The sequence below is a fragment of the Montipora capricornis genome, chromosome 7 (assembly GCF_036669925.1).
Source record: "Montipora capricornis isolate CH-2021 chromosome 7, ASM3666992v2, whole genome shotgun sequence".
NCBI lineage: Eukaryota > Metazoa > Cnidaria > Anthozoa > Scleractinia > Acroporidae > Montipora > Montipora capricornis.
In genome coordinates, this window is record NC_090889.1 from 18,942,015 (window position 1) to 18,947,014 (window position 5,000).

Genomic DNA, 5,000 nt, shown 5'->3' on the forward strand with positions numbered 1-5,000 from the left:
CATTGAGGCAAAGAAAGTAGTTTATGAGGCACGGATCATTCCCAGAAGAAAGGTATGATTCCCTTCGTTACTCGAGTTTCTCTTTTTCCTTTTTTTTATCAGACCGCAGATTTCATTGCTTCGTCAGCCTGTAAGTGCTATGCTGCAAATGCTGTGTCTTTCTGAGTGACTCAGGAATCGCCGAAAAAGGTGAGTAATTTTAAAATTGAAATACTATAATACTTCAAGACTATTGAGACTAGTTCTGTGCGTTTGACTACAGTTCGCTAACGGCTGCGATTAGAATTCAGGACGAATAAACAATATGTCCAATATCCTTATAGAAAGCACCCTTTACAAAACAACCACAACGCCTGCTTGAATTGAACAAACGTTTCAGGCGTGCAACAGTTAATTGTATAATCAATGGTAAAGTAAGTTATCGATTGATGTCAACTTAGATAAGTCCTGCTTCAAGGATGGTAAAGTATAGTTTTATAATTAAGGCCGACAATTAATTTACTTTTGAGTTTTCCTATCTGGCAATTTTGCCTCACCAGTCAAGTGTTATTGTCCAAAGGCAGGGAGCTCCTAACTCATCATCGTTTTTGATTCATGAGTTTTTCCCGATTTTGATAGGTCTTAGAGGCGTCCAATAAGCCATCTAATTGAGGTTTAGGTTCAAAAACCCGATTTTTTCATATGTATAATAATATTTGTTCTTGTCACAACCGTTATGCTAGAATTACATGAAATATGTCTTTCATATTTAGTTTCTAACGCGCTATACAAGCGACTCAATTATCTCAGACTTTCTTGATTTTAAAGGCCCACCTTGAACCGATAGGCATTACGAGCTGTAGAACAATTTTCACATATGAAAATACAGCCAAAGCCGGCTGAAAATCATCCAATCAGATCCCTCCGCAATGCGAATTTCCATAACAAAAACAAACGGTCGAAAAACCTGTCGGTTGAAGGTGGTCCTTTAACTTATTCGAAAACTCTAGCGATACATGACTGCTTAATTGTCGCTATTCTTTTCATGGCATCTGACAGGATGCGGCGATGCGGATCCGCATAATTCACTGAAATCCGCATCTTCCGCATAATTCCCATATTTTCCACAAAAAACAGAAGAAAAACCTGATATTACTGATAAAGCAGCTCCTTAACATCCTCAAAGACATAAAAGCCGAAGAAATTGACTGTTTTGAAACGCTTATTTTCCTGAACATTGAAGAAAACACACCGTTTCGTTCGCAAGATGAAAGTTCGTAAGAAAGATCGTAAGCAGTTTCCGCGCATTTTTTCGCCAATGAGCCTGGACACTAGTTTTTGTTCCTACAATGCTTTCCATTGGACGAGAAACAGTTACACTTCAGCAAATGACGTGACTGATAAGAAACTAAGTCAATGATCGAGGGAATGGATCGCGCTCCAAAGGTGTTACAATTTTGCGCCATTATCTCCAAATTGAAACAAAATTCATGACGAGAAACAAAATAATTTTTTATCGCTTTATTCATTTTACCAAAAGTTGCGGCAAAATCCCAACTGCTAACCCTTTTATTTCAACGGTGAAAGCTGGTCGCAAATTGGTGACTTCTAAGGGCAAAATTCAGTCACAAATGTGATTGTATTGGTTGCAATTTCGATTACGGATTTACCGTAAGCATGTAAATACATTGGACGGACCTAATTATTAGTTTTATAACTTGTTTAAATTTCCGCATAATCAACGCATGTTTCCGCATAATATGGCCAAAAATTTCCGCGTAATCTTTAATTTTTTTCCGCATCCTATCAGAAGCCATGTCCTTTCTCGTGACAGTTCACAGTCCCGCCTTATCAACATGTCTCGTGTATTTGGTAGCAAAATATTTCTTTCCGCTGTCTTCAACTACCTTAAGTCCTCTGTTGCCATCTTCGACTATCCACTAAGGGACGATTTAAGGAACAAATACCATTGTAACATGAATAAGCTTAGTCCATATCGTGCCTGCGTCAGCATCGTATTTGGAATGTTCAGATATTCAGTTTTGAAAGTGATTTTCGGTGAGTTTTGGAGGGAAGTTTGCAGTCTGTAACAGACCTCAATGCCCCCTACCCCCTCCACGTCAGAAAGACTTAGAACATGAAGTACTATGCTCTTACGCCAACTCAATGCAATTCCTTTCTACCTGTGATGAACTTAACGATGTTTCGGCACTGTTTGTAACATTAAATCTCCAATAGCTCATTAATAACTTATCTAGCTTGCTCAATGAACCACTGATCCTTGGCGTGCATTTATAACTTATTGTGAATACCCAGTCAACTATGATCCAATAATATGAATAGGACATTAACTCAATTTCCACACAGCAATTTCCAAATATGGCCGCGCTAAGTCAGCCATCACAAAAAAATGTTTTTTTTCTCAAAAGTATTTTCAGTTAGGAGGAAAGAAATACATCATTTTAAAGCTATGAAAATAAGCTTTCCAAAAACATATAACTTCTATACATAGAACTACAATATTTTATAAAAACGAAAATTGAAAAAAAAATTAACAAAAGTAACATTAAAATGGTCTAAAGTCAGTTTTCCACACAAATTTGGCCACTTCAAGGTCAATTACGAATTTTTTAATGACCTACAAAAATGTTCTTCATTTTATCAGCTTTCTTGGACATAAATTTGACCGAAAACTGATGAGGCACGAATATTTTTGGATTTTTTGAAATAATTGGATTAGCGATAATGAGTAATGTGTAAAGGTGATTTGCGACCCGTTGCTAACGGCAACGGAAGCGATCGCATTACGAATAATTAACATCTGTTTGCCAAAAACCACCCAAATCACCGATTTTTCGACGGAAAATTCATCCCAGAGGATAAAACTATTCACTGGACATGTAATAAAGGTAAATATGTGCGAGCGAAAGCGAAAACAAGCGAATATTTTGAGGGAAAACACAATTCTGTGAGATCAAAGGACCATGTGCTCCAGACACGCAATTGTATCGCTAAATAATTAATCTTACCTTTTCAGCCATTTTAACGCTTGAAATCCCATCCAATGAACCACAAATCCTTTTCTTTATCTATTCCGAAGCCTGTAGTGTAATTTTTTGGCTGAAAAACTTTAGAAGAACCGCTTCGCGAGAGCTCCGCGACGATTGAAAATTTGGTCATCGCATCGGCTCAAATTGCCTGAATTAGAATGCCGTCATGTAGGCGTAATGAAAGCTAGAAAGCCGAGATTTTCAGGGAAACTGGGAATATATCTCTCCAGTAAATACGCCAAATTTCAGCGCGATCGAAGAAAATGGCGGCGTTCTACGAATCCTACCGAAAATGATACGATTTCGAATCCGATTGAGGCCCCCCTGTGGAAATTGAGTTTTAATGAAGATTCCTCTCCCTTAGGCTTTTCCTTGTTAAAGTTGTCATTGTGCTGGGTTTTATTAATAAGTGAACTTTAGACCTCTCTCATTAGATAAAACGCGTTTTGTCGTGTAGCAATTGTTGCGTCAAATGCAAAAGAAAGGGCCCTGAATGCATAACGATTCAAGAAGCAATATTTCAGAAGGAATATTTGAAGCTCTTGTTCTTTCCCAAGCGCTAGTTCACCATTGTGCCAGCATTTCAGCTCACTTGGTTTTTTTGGCAACGCCATTTTGAATTTTGCAACTGCTGAACTCGATAGGAATTATTTGACATTATTTGTTTAATGATTAACCAAGTAAATCAGAATTGTCTTGCTCAGTGGTTGACTTGTTCAAACAAGGGGTCAGTATAAAGGGAGGACTGCGGACTGCGGACTGCGGATCCTTCTATAAACAGCACTCGACCAAGAGAAGAACAGTTATAGTCCATATCTTGATTTATGCGGACACACTACCGACTTCATCTTTAGCCTCTTACGCAGACGAAGATTGCCTGACGAGCCAAAACACTCTAAGTGAGTCTTGAATCCATCCGGTCATCCTGGCTTGAACTACGACAACAACAGTCAGAGTGCTTTAATATAAAAGATGGAAATATAAGAAGAGATGACGTTTATGCCTAAAATGTTTCCGTTCTTCCCCATATCAATTTTCCCACTCCCTCTAGTGTTTGACTTGATTTGCGTCAATTGTTGATTTCAGTTCTCAGTGTCCCTAATTAGTGCAGTCCTCAGTCCGCAGTCCGTGTTTTAAACTGACCGATAAATATTGGTCTGTTTTAATTGCATCCCAGAAAAGGGAATTTTCCCTCTGTCACTATTCAGTACTCTGTAGTTCCATAAATACGCCCGTCTAGAGTCAACCTTACTCAACCAATGTAAGTGGCCGTTACTAAACAGTTCCTGTTTCGAACCCCCTGTTCGGCTTATCCTTCAGTAAAAGGCTGAATGTGTTCGCAAAAAATGATTGATTATTACATCCACTCATACCTTAAATCTTGAAGCTGTTTACGCCAAAGCCAATTTCGTTATTGATAGAAACTAAAGCGGAAGTCATTTATGTTGCTTAAATTAGTCTTCGTTTCCCTCAACTAGCCTAATTGCAAATTCGTCCATATTAGAATTTACAGGAAGTTAAAACTTCCAGTCAGGTCTTTAAAAGGCTTGTTGCTAAGGAAACATCTTACCACCTCTTAAAATTAGGCTTCAGAGATAAGAAAAAAAAAAGACCTGTGAATGGTGTCGAAAGGCACGGTTCGATGTTAGCTGTAACCAGGCTTCCGCCGCCCCTGTGTGTTTTAACCCCTTCACTTGGATACGGTAATACTGCAGGTCATCCCCCACACGATCTTAAAAGTGAAGGTTGGCTAAATCTCGACAATGAGAACACCTCTCATGGTCTAAACATATAGATGAAATTAGTGTGAGGATATCTACAGCTATAGGCGCCCTTAAATGTATAAGACCATTCATCTAAGAAGAAAGCACTGCCCTCCAAATCTTAAGTTTTCATCATCCCTACTTTGATTATCGTAGCTCCGTTTGGGGCGATTGCAGCTGAAATTTAAGTGATAAACTCCAAAAGCTT